This window comes from Octodon degus, unplaced genomic scaffold (assembly GCF_000260255.1).
Source record: "Octodon degus isolate 3935 unplaced genomic scaffold, OctDeg1.0 scaffold00141, whole genome shotgun sequence".
NCBI classification, from domain to species: Eukaryota; Metazoa; Chordata; class Mammalia; order Rodentia; family Octodontidae; genus Octodon; species Octodon degus.
This window is the reverse complement of record NW_004524717.1, coordinates 4,483,780-4,495,659: the sequence shown is the minus strand read 5'-3', so window position 1 is coordinate 4,495,659 and position 11,880 is coordinate 4,483,780. Positions and strand designations below refer to the sequence as shown.

Below are 11,880 nucleotides of genomic sequence, written 5' to 3'. Positions count from 1 at the left end.
AAAAGAAAAAGAAAAAGGGCTAGCCAGATAGCTCAGCAAATTAAAAGTGCCTGCTTAGGCACACTCAGGGGTCAGAGGTTCAATCACTGGCCTGCCATGCCAGCCTGGCCCCCAGGGGCATGCTAAGAGGAGGAATGAGACTGGGCGTGGTGTCACACACCTATAATCCCAGGACCTGGGAGGCTGAAAACAGGAAGATTACTACAAGTTGGACCTGTGTAGTGAGACCCTACAGACTCTACACACACAAAAAAAGAAAGAAAAAGAAAAGAAAACCAACTTCGAAGAGAGGCACTTAATGAAAAAGCTGCCTTAACTGAATGTTAACTCTGGACCTGGTGTTGACCGATATTCCCACCAACTCTGTGCTGCTGTGACCCTGGTGTCTATACCCACACAACATCCCCAAGATCAGAGAATGAGGGCTTGATTAATGGACTCAGAGAGGTAGCTCTCCACTTGACATCTTAATCTGTCCTCTACTTGATTCATTTCAATAAACACATGTTGTCTCCCACTTTGCCAAGGGAAATGCTTGGCCAGGTTGGAAAGGTATGAAATGCTGCTTTCTGGTCACATATGGCCCTGTGCTGTGCTTTCTATAGTTATTATTATTTCGGAAGGCAAACCTCTTATTTTGAGGGACAGCCTTAACTGCTCAGCCTTAACTTGCTGACACCTCTCAGCCAACTGCATTGTCACCGGGAATTTCTTCTGTCTTGTTCTCCACACCAACTGACCTGGTTTTCCTTTCCACACTCTCACTCTGCTACCCCAGACCATACGCTGGGCATTAGGCTCATGCGCACACGCATTAAGCCCCTCCTATGACTGCTGGGCTACACAGAACAGGGACGGAGAAAGTTGGAGCACTTGGAGATTAGACCTTACCTTTCACAGCAGATGTTTCTGCATTTATTTTCCCACAGGAGGACAGTAAATGCAAATCATTCATTTGAGCAATTTCCATCCACTTTGGACGGTCCCCATCCTCTTGCTGTGAAATGTGCTCAGCTCTTCAACCAAATTGCATGGGATGGTTGTGAAGGCAGAAAACCTAGTTTGCATACTTCAAATTAGAAGAAGACATTAAGGTATTCAGGAATCAGAGGCTCACACCACCCAAGTAACAAAGACTTGGGCCCTGGGGCAGGGCAAACAGTGAGCCTTACCAGTTCTGACACCTGAAAGAGGCAGGAGGCAGAATGGCGCTTATAAAAAATGTATAGATCATTATAAGATGTTTTGAAATTTTAAGCTGAGCATCTTTTTTAGGCAGGTGTTTGAGAGATCAGAATTTAAAAGAGCCCACCTCCATCCAGGCCTGCTCAGGCCCACTTCTGGTTTTAAGGAAGGGGAGGAATCCTAATTAGGTTTTTCCTCCCTGGGTGTGGAGCTACCTTCCACAGTTGACTTCCTCAGCAAGTTCCGTTTCTCTGGAACTCCTAGGCAAGCAGAAATCTCCGGAAACTGAAACCGTGAAACCTACAGAGCTCCCTGAGGACAAGGGACCACCCAGAACCTCGCTAAAGCCAGTGATAACTGACCAAATTACATGTCAGGAAAACAGTGTTTGGTAAGTGATCATTTCTGAGGTCTCAAAATGTTTTCACTTGACGGAGGACATTTGGATTCAAGTTTTCTGGTTTTTGCGTCTGGTTTAGAGAAAAATGTGTGGTATAATTTCCTCCGCAGGAGATGGTATTAAAAAAATGGACTGTTCTTTGAGCCTGGAGGAAGGCATAGTCTGAGCCTTACCACTGCCCACTCCTCTGCCCACAGCTGTTCCAGGTATTCCCAGAGACTCTGAACCACCTTTAAGATCAGACAGCCACGTCACAAATATTTACCCCAGGATCTGCCCTCCAGAAGTGGAGTTGCACAGAGTTTGTTGACAAGGATTTTTAATTGAGTTAATAAAGTTTCACTGTGCTTCTCTGTGGAGTCAAAAGTCCTGACATCCTCTGTTTCTAATTAAAGCTATGTGGGCAGAAGATAGCCAGCCCCTTCCTGTTACCTCTGTGTACAAAGTGTGCCTAATGACATCTCAGTCTGCCTGCCACCCATTTTCTGGGAAGTTTTAAATAGACCACCTAATCTCTGTGCAACCAGAGAGGAATATACACCTCACAAAAGGGTGCCCTGTGGTATTTCATTGGTTGGTGATATTGAGTGGTACTAAAAATGCATTAGAAGCAAAGCTTGGGTTGTCAAAATGCCCATCTGTCACCATAAGCAGATTTATTTCACAGTACTGCAGGTCTTTTGAACTAAATCAAATAACTGCAAGAAGTCTCTCAAGTACAAAGGAGAAGGTCCAAGTAATAACTTGATCCAAATGGGGAGTTAACTACCTTCTGGGAACAAAGTGTTTTTCTACCGGGCTGCAGAGCCTCTCCTTGCACGGCTCTTGCAGGCCATACACTCTCCTGGGAACGTGTTTCTACACTCCCCCTTGTGCCTCTTCTCCAAAGCTGTACACCAACAGTAGTCGTAGTTTAGTGCAGTAGTTTCAAGGCCAGACCAATTTTTCCAAATGAATCAAGGTGTTCAGTTAATGGGCAGTTTTCAGACCTATTAGCTGCAAATGTTGAGAGCAATAAAGAGAGGAGCTAGCATTTCCTGAGCACTTACTCTCAGAAGGCAGCTGCTGAGAGGCTGCAGGTTAGTTCATTAAATCCAAGTGAACTCACTGCAGCAGAAACTCAGTGCCCCCCTTTCTGAGAAGAAACTGAGATCTTAGGAATGAAGCAATTTTTCCCAAAGCTGTGTTGCTTATAGATGACAGAACTGGTAAGTGAACCCGGGCAGTGTGACTTTAAGCTAGTTTGAACCACATACTACGCTACCTCTGAGCTTCCTGTATTTGATTCCGGAACCCTGCCCAGACTAGAATTCTACTTCACTGGCCATTCTAGACCTGGACACCTATAGTCATATGAGAAATAATAATTCTATCTCCCTTCTTTTTTCAGCAGTCCTATCTTGCAGCCACACAGGAGAACTTATGTTAAAGATAGGCTCTCCTTGAGTGAGGAAAGAATGAGAAGATACTTCATACTAAGCTGAGGAGGATCTGAAAGGGTAAGACATTTCAATATTTTGAAATTTATGAGTCCCCCAGTGTTGATAGTGGTCACATTAGGTATTTTGTTTAGGATTCTTGTCAGACTCAAACACAGGTCATACGTCATATCCCCGAGGGTGACTCAACAGAAATGCGCTCAGAGCTTCTCACATTTAAGACACTAGGAAAAGAGCTCATCTCCTTTGGGGTGCTAATGGGAGCCCCCAAACTGTTCCCTAGGGTCCCAGGTGACTATATTGTCACATTTTCCTAAGAATAACTTTTTTAAAAAGTATTTCTTTCCAGAAAGAGGCTAAAAACAAAGAGAAAGTAGTTTATCTGCTCTGGATCCAACTGAATCAGGATTGAAACCTGTTATGATTCTAGCTCCTTCTGCTCTGAAACAAAACTGCTCCAACTGGCAGAGATCTGGCTGGACTGACAGAATGGCAAGAGAGGAGACACTGGCCCAGAAAGAGTAAAAAGGGGACTATCCCTGTAGTAGCTGCACACCCAGGCTTGCCTAGGTTATTTGACAATTTTTACTGATAAGTTGTTGCTTTCTGGGTTTTGTTTGATAATTCATGAACCCAGAGCTTATGTTAGAGTAAATATTGTGTTTCTGTGGTTTTGTAGATGGCTGTACATACTCAGAAAGTCCTGGAAACCATGCAACCAGGGTGGCTGGCCACCCCAAAGGAGAACTATCCCAAATCCCAGATTCCACTGAAGGATATTGAAGCAAAGGTTGTCTGAGAGCTGTGTGTGTGTGTGTGTGTGTGTGTGTGTGTGTGTGTGTTTGCACGCGCGCACGCACATGCACACGTACACACACACTAGCACATCTGTATGCTTAACTGGAGAGCCCTGCTCACAGAGTCTGTAGGAAGGTTTTTGCCCAAAGCCGCCAGCCCTCCCTGCAGCAAACAATCTGCCTACCACATCCTGCCTCTCCACTTCCTCCTCTCCTTTCCCAGCTCAAGAAGCCAAGATGGGAAGTCTCTCACGACCCTGTGGCTTGGCCAGGAGGAAGCCTGAACTTGATACAGCTGACTTGCCCAGGGCCTGGTAAGAACATTTATATCAAGTCTATGTTCCTTCACTTAACTATTTTTAAACTGGGGTGCAGACCTCTCTGAGGGCTCAGAGAGACGTCTCTGGGGAGGCTGTCCCAGGCCAGGTATGGGACCTGATATGCCAGTAGGGGCTGCCACACACCTGAATGGGGATTCAGGTGGTGGTTAGCTGTGATTTGCTTTAAAAGAGACAAAGAAACAGACTTCAACAACTCCCTCTTCACCCCTAAAGAATGAAGGAGGGTAAATAAAGACATGCAACCTGGAAATCCAGGCACACAGCAGTGGCAGCACAGCAGGAAGGATAGTAAGTGGCAGCATCTGGTCATGGTGCACTCAGGCAAGGCCTGGGCAGAGCTGCCACCCCACCCTGGACTCTTCCTTGGGAGCCACACCTTACCACCCAGCCTGCTCTAGTGCCCCAGGGCTTTGCACCTGCTGCTTCTGCAGGACTGTCCCACTTAGTTGCTCCATGTTTTTCAAGCCCAGCCCATGTGTCATGGAGCATTTCCACCTCAAAACAATTGATGTGCGGCTGTCATGCTCCCCCGACTGGGACAGGTGGGGAGAGAAGCCACGTCTTAGTCGTCTTTATGCCACAGCAGGGACATGATGGAGATAGGTGTGGAAGTCTGGTCAGGACCAGCTTGGGAAGCATTGCAAGTAATGCTGGGTAACAAGCGCTCAGTAAAAGTGAGGAAATAAACTATCAAGACTTGTGTGCAACACAATTATGTGCAACAAAAGATGTCATAAATGGGCACGAAAATAAGAATATGTTAATTTATTTTCCTGGTTACATTTGGTTGTACTTTCAGTAATAAAGCTTGTTAATTTAATAAAAATTGTAAGTCAGGGGGCCAAGTGTTACCCAAGTGAAATTAAAATGTAATTGTAAAATGCTGACAATATCTTCTGTGACTTGTCACCGATGTCAAATATACTCAGGTAGAATATCATATCTGAAATAATCAGATTTGACTTGGGAATTTAAAAGGAGAACCAGAATTAATAAGCTGGCCATGAGATCTGCATGAGGCAAATCACTGCCAGTTACTCAAAAATGGTATTTTGGCCATGTTCCCAAGTTCACAACTTGCTAGATGGTCACATGCACTGCTGCATGGGGCTGAGCAGGACACAGCTGGACCAGAGCTGGAGGAGGAAGGCAGCCAGGAGCAGCTCAAGTGGAGACCAAGTAGAGAGACAGTGGCAGACAATGGTCAAAACTTTCACTGCCCTGTTGTGCCCTTCCTGTTCCCTTGGGCACCTGGCCAGAAGAGCTGGCCCTGAATCCCACCCTCCAATTGCAACTTCCTCTGACAACAGAGAAGTTTCTTTCTCTTTCTCCAGGACACTATGCTGAATTTTCCTTCTCCATCTAGCTTCTTTTTTAAAAATCTTTTATTTATTTATGTATTTATTTGGCACAGGGTCTTGCTACACAGCTCAGACTTGTAGGATCCTCCTGTCTCAGCCTCCCCAGCCCTGGGATTACAGGCATGCACCACACCGTTTTGGTGGCTGGCTTGGTGCCCAGGGATGGCGAGGCATACAGGATCAGGGATCAAACCCTGCTCTTTCCAGGCAGGTGCTTAGACCACTGAGCTATCTCTCCAACTCTGCCTAGTTCCTTTGAGTAGCTGACTCCCCTTGTTTATCTCCTTTCTTTGAATTACACTTCCCTAAGAGCTACTTTTCTGATCATTTTGTTGACTCCCAGTCAACAGAAGTAGTGAGCTCGGCCCAGGTCCCCAGGAGCTCGCCATTGGTGACCTGTGTGTCCTGAGTCTCCACTTAACAAAGGAGAATAAGACAGGCATGAGGAGGAACTGCACAGTGACAACAGACACCAGCATTTTGACACCAAACCAAAGTAAGGAGCCAAGTTTGCAGGACAGGTGACCAGGTAAGCTCAGATTATACAGAGGACTGAGAAGAATCCCAGCATAAAGTACAGTAGCGATGTACCTGTCCAGAGTTGTGGCTGACCCCATAACTGGGAACAGCCCTTCAGAAACCATAGGCTGCCTCAGTCATGAGTCTAGTTCTATTGCTAGCCCAGGATGACTGGACTGAGGGACTGAGAGTTCTGATGCCCCACAGAAAGAAGCAGAGTTCTACAGAGTTTTGGAAAGTTCCCCACACCAGTGATCCATAACCCAAGGGTGTAATCAGAATTCCCTAAGGAGTGTTTTCAAAATGTCCAAGCTAGAATTTACTCTGAGCCCAAGAGCCAGAACCTCAGGTGAGTTTGGCATGAGGTAGGCAGGCATGTGTGTCTTTACGGTACTGCCCAGAGGATTTGAATGTAACTATTCTCTGTACTCTGCTCAAGGAGGGCATCACCTGGGCCCTGACATTTTTGAGGCTAGACAGCATGTTGTTTGTCTCAAACTTAGCACAGTTCATAATGCATGATAAGCCTACTGAAAGTAAATATTTGCCTGTTCGTCGTATTACAGTGATCCATGCATTCTCATGTTTATAGCAACACTAATCATAGTAGCTAAATCTTGGAAGTGGTCTAAATGTCCATCAACAGATGCATGAATACAGAACATGTGGTATTTATACACAATGGAGTACTGCCTTGCCATAAAGAAGTGTAAATTTGAGTCATTTGTAGGAAAATGGATGCAACTTGAGGCAATAATGTTAAGTGAAATAAATCAGACACACAAGCTTAAATATCACATGGTTTCTCTTACACAAGAAACCCAAACTAAAAAAGTCAAAGCGCAAAACCAAAGACAGGATACTCATTCATTTTCTAAGTGAAGATTTGTGTAAGAGAAGGACAAGAACTGTATGCCTATCTGTACAGTGATAATAAAAGCTAAATTCTCAGTGAACAAAAAGAAAAAGAAATAGGGGGATAAATCTTTTCTAGGGAGGAGAGCAAGAGATGGAAGGAAGAGCAAGGGAAGAGAGGGGCAGGGGAAGTAAATTTAAGGTCTATCATGTACATGTACCAACCCTGTGCTGACTCTAATCATTATGTACTGCAAACATGTACTAATAAAAATAAATTTAAAGAAAGTAAAAAGATGTGTCTACTGAATGAATGAGCAAAGTCTATTCTTTTCAAAACTGAAAGAATAGACTTTCCCTTCCTGGGTTTTCTATCTAGATGTAGCCATGCCTTCCAGACACTCATTCAGAATAACAGTTAAATATTATAACACCACTTGATCATCTCATCAACTGGTACAGCTCAGCAATATCTGGCATTACCAAACAACACTAGAATTTATATTAACATTACAGATGAGAGTATGAAATGAAAGAAGCCATTCCACCTAATACAATTAGTATACGATCTCAGGCTTAATTATGGTTTTGAAAACAATGAGGATCATCATTACAGGTCCAAAGCCCAAAATGGAATCTGCAAGTGTTTGACAAGTAGAACATAAGGATGATGGAATGGTTTGCCCATAGGCCTGACCACAGGGCAACCCTCATGAGTCATGATTTCAGGTCACAGTAGGATTTTTCATTATCCTCCATTCTTCCACAGTAAATATATTGAGCGCTGGGCCAGTTGATGGATGTGAATTGGCTTGTGAGTTCAGGCTGGCCTGCTGTCTTCATGCAACCTCTATATAGCATAGCCATGCAAATCAGCGTGGGCCTCAGGCCAGACAAAATTAATCCAGGACTAAAAGCAATCAAGTAAAAGGTGTCAAAGGGCAAAAGAAGAGGAAAATGCGACTGGGAGAAATGATGCTTTATTTTTCAAGATTCTGTAAGTTATTGCCTTGTGACTTTTTCTTTTGTCATAAGAAAACTCACAGGTGTAGGGACGACGGGTAGAAGTGCTTCCACATGTTTCTGAGATAGAAAGAAAAGTTCACATTTGAAGTTGAATTAAGAAATTTAGAGAAGTGATCTCTGACATCAAATGTAAAATCGCATTCCATGACAGCTCCTTTATATTGATCGTCTCCTGTCTCAGAACACCTGGATACCGCTTGCCATGGTCCACCATTTTTATTCTTTTGTTTTATGGACAAAGAATCGTGTCTGTCCTGCTAGCTTCTGATTCCCAGGATGTGGTATTCACATTCAATAAATGCTCATTAAGTAAATGAGAGGACACTTTATTGATCTAGAAACAGCTTTCATGCTCAATAAAAACAAGCCATAGAACTGTCATGGTCCCTTGGCCCAGACTCTGCCGTATGCTCTTTCTTGCCATTCTCACTAACTTCCCTTTCTACCCACTTCTAAAACTTACTTGCAAAGGATAGAACGGGCCAGGAATTAGTATCTTTACTATATGTAGAACTCATACAAATCAATCCAAAACAAGAAATAGCCCAATACAATTGGGAAATGATAAAGGCTCCTCACAAATAAGAAAAAATACATGAAAAGATATTTACCTTCAATAATAAATATAATAATAAAAAGAATAATTAAAATACATGTGCATGTGTGTGTTGGCCTATCAAATAAAGAAAGCAAGAAAACCAAGTGTTTGGTGGCATTGGAAAATAGCCGTCCTCTCACATAGATGCTTGGGATGTGTACTGACACAACCATCTGGAAAGAAGTGTAGAGATACAGTCCAAGATTTGAAATGTGTATATTTGTCATTAGCCTAAGGTTCCAAATCAATGAATTTATTTATTTTAAGTGTGCTAAAATCAACCATGTGAACCATTTTGTAGATGTATATAAAATAATTTTATTTTAGTATTATTTTTTTAAAATAATTTGTTTACATATCTAGGCCTAGGTATTTATCTACAAGCATATCTCAGACATACTTTTTTAAGTTAAAGTAACTCTAATTTTACACGTTTCCAATAAGATAAAACATGTTAATATTTTTAAGAGTACAGTTTAGTGGCATCAAGTAGATTCACACTGCTGTACAACCATCACTACCCATGAAACACCAACTCTTCACGGTTCCTTCCTCCCAAACCCCGCACCCACCATTTTACTCTCTGTCTCTGTGAATTCAATTTTAAGAAGATACAAATATACGATTAAAGTATATGTACAAAAGATGTATTTCTTCATTGAAGAATATCTTTCCTGAGTCCTACTATATGCTAGTCTTATGCACAAGCAGTAAAGCTTTAAAGAAAACAAATAGATCACCATGATGGTGATTTCAAGGGATACTGTAGATTTCACACTAAGGAAAAGTACCTCTCGGGCCTCTCAGGCTCTGCTTACTGTAGGGTATAGGGAACAAATTAGAAACAACTGAACTTCTAGGCAACCTCCCTGCTAAGGTAGAGTCCACTTGGTCAGATGTCAGGCCTGGACCGTTCACTGTGGAGAGCCACAGCCTTTCCCAAAATGAGCTCCATGGATTCACTGTGCCTCTTGCGCAGTATTTTCCTGGAGAGGAAGAGTTTTCAACATTTTGCAGCAGAAAATAATTTAGCAGGGGTCTGTGCCAATGCTTCTTTATTCTGCAAAGGAATGTGTAGATGACAGTTGCAAGTGTTTGATGTTCAACCCTCCCAAAACTGTAAAATAGCAGCAGGGCGAGCAAGAGGCTGATTTAAATCTTCTTTTTGTGGTTTTAGTTTTGTTCTGGCAGGCTTAACAACACTGGGAAAAAATTACAGTGTGTGCATGGGAAACATATTCTTCCCTCCTTGACTAACTGACATACTGGAGAGCAGGCGCAAGCAAAGGGCGGTGGCCCTGCTAGTGATAGAGCTGGAATACATGGAAAAATTTAAATAGCATCAGGGACCTGGCCTACCCTTAGTCCAGGCAGGAAATTCAAGGGTAATATAACGCTCTGCTGCTAAGTAATGCCCCTGGAATAAAAGCATGTTCAGGATGACTTTTGGCTTTCACTGGGAATTTCTGTTTCATTTGCTTCCAAAAAGAACTTTTTTATCCTCCCTAAAGTTCTTAACTCGTATTTCAAAAGTGCTTGTCGCTATATAAACATGATATATACACCAGCCTTGAATTAAAGCTGTATGATGCAGAATATGCTGAAAAAGAAATTCAGGATTTCAGTTTCAGCCATGGGGCTTTATGGCAGGAGCTTTGTATAATGCAAGAACAGGTTAGAGACCTCACTCTGTCACCTATTTAGCTACCTGGCGTTGCATAGATTATTTGACCTCTGGGCTTATAAAGGGGAACAATAATACCTACTCAGGGTTTTTTCCAAACAAAAGACAGGCACACGGTAGGGCTTTTCCGTCTTTCTGCACGTCATAGCTGGGCATACCTTTCCTAATTCAGAGTGCAAAAGCACTAACACTAAAAAACCAAAATGTAACTCTCTCTGAATCACTTGAACTGGACCTGACTGATTCCCCTGTGTGGTTTTAAATCTGTTGGGCTGTCCAAAAAGCTGGGGTTTAGCATGAACTGAATCACATCTTGTCTTGACTTAAAAGGGACTTTCACTAACTGGAGCAACTCTAGATAACACAGGGGTGGTGTGGGAGACTCAGGCCCACGGGAGAAATCACTGAAGGATCTGCAGACAATTAGCCAAGAGGAGACACTGTGGGGACATGAGAACTGCCTCCAAATACTTGAAGGGTAATGTCATATGGAAGAGAAATTAAATTTACTCTGCTTGACTCTGTAAGTGGAGACAGATTCCAATTTTATATATGGAAAACCTTTATTAAAAAATAAGATGGTCAAGGCATGATACTATCTTCGGAGGTAGGGAGGGTCCCAGTTCTAGAGGGATTCTATTAGAAGACAGCTGTCCACTCCTTGGGAGTCAGACAGGAAATTCTGTACCAGAAAAGGCTGGAGGAACTGACCTCTAGGGCTCTTTTTTCCAGGTCAGGGAGGCAGCAACCGAAGGGGCGACATAAATCCAACGTTTTGCAACAAAAATTAATGAAGAATAGCCATGAAGAGGTGCCAAGCACACACCGAAGAGCACAGGTTGTGCTAATGTGCGAACTTTAACCTTCTACAACAAAAGAATGCGGTGCCACATTAAAGACAGGGTGGAGGCTTTGGCTGCCAGAAATGAAAACATTCATACTTTATTGTATCGTATTTTACACATTCATGTAGACACAGGAGCCAAGTGAAACTGAACCAAGATCTTAGGCATCCAATTACATTTTAATTTTACCTTGTCCATCCCCTGTGATTTTGACACAAGTGATTAAAAATAAACCTGAACCTTTGACCTGCTCATTTTGTGGGACTTTTTTTCTTCTTCTTCTTTTCACCTGTAGACCTCTGCAGTTGTTAGTCAACTGCTTTTAATAGCTAAACATTAAAGCCTCTGGGAGCATAAACAGGAAGCTGGTATTTGGGTGGGAGTTCCCAGGAATTTTATACTACTGACCATGGAGGCCAAGAGAGAAAGGAAATAGGAAAAAACATTGTAAATACCTGGGTAACTAATGACCGCGCAGCTCAGCGGGCTTTTCTGAATATTTCAAGGGAAGTCTCTTGCGGGGAAACACCCTGAAAGGTTGCTGAATCCCCGGTGGCAGGAGTGCTTACTGCGCCGGTGCCGGTGGATTGGTTTCCTTGTCCCGCTGGCTACAGGACGAAAAGTGCTGCTGGAGACCTAGCCTCACGCAAGCCCAGGCGACTGCATTTGCATGCGTGGTGCAGGCTGTTCCCTGAGCACGGGGTTCCCAGGCCTCTCCAGCTCTGATTGTTCAGGATTGTAAGGCCACCTCTCTCCTTGTTCACACTGAGCGAGCCTAAGAGGATTTAGAATCAAGTGGGCACGTTTGCACGGCCTTGTTCTGAAGAGGC

At 43.3% G+C, this 11,880-nt stretch overlaps 1 long non-coding RNA gene across 1 annotated transcript; it reads left to right on the top strand.

Moving 5' to 3' along the window:
• Window positions 1–2,994: 2,994 nt before the first annotated feature.
• On the top strand, window positions 2,995–11,196 carry LOC111812757. The gene is made up of 4 exons (XR_002818168.1): window positions 2,995–3,084; window positions 4,045–4,135; window positions 5,867–6,052; window positions 10,938–11,196. It is a non-coding gene; the product is annotated as an uncharacterized LOC111812757 (long non-coding RNA).
• The last annotated feature ends 684 nt before the right edge of the window (window positions 11,197–11,880 follow it).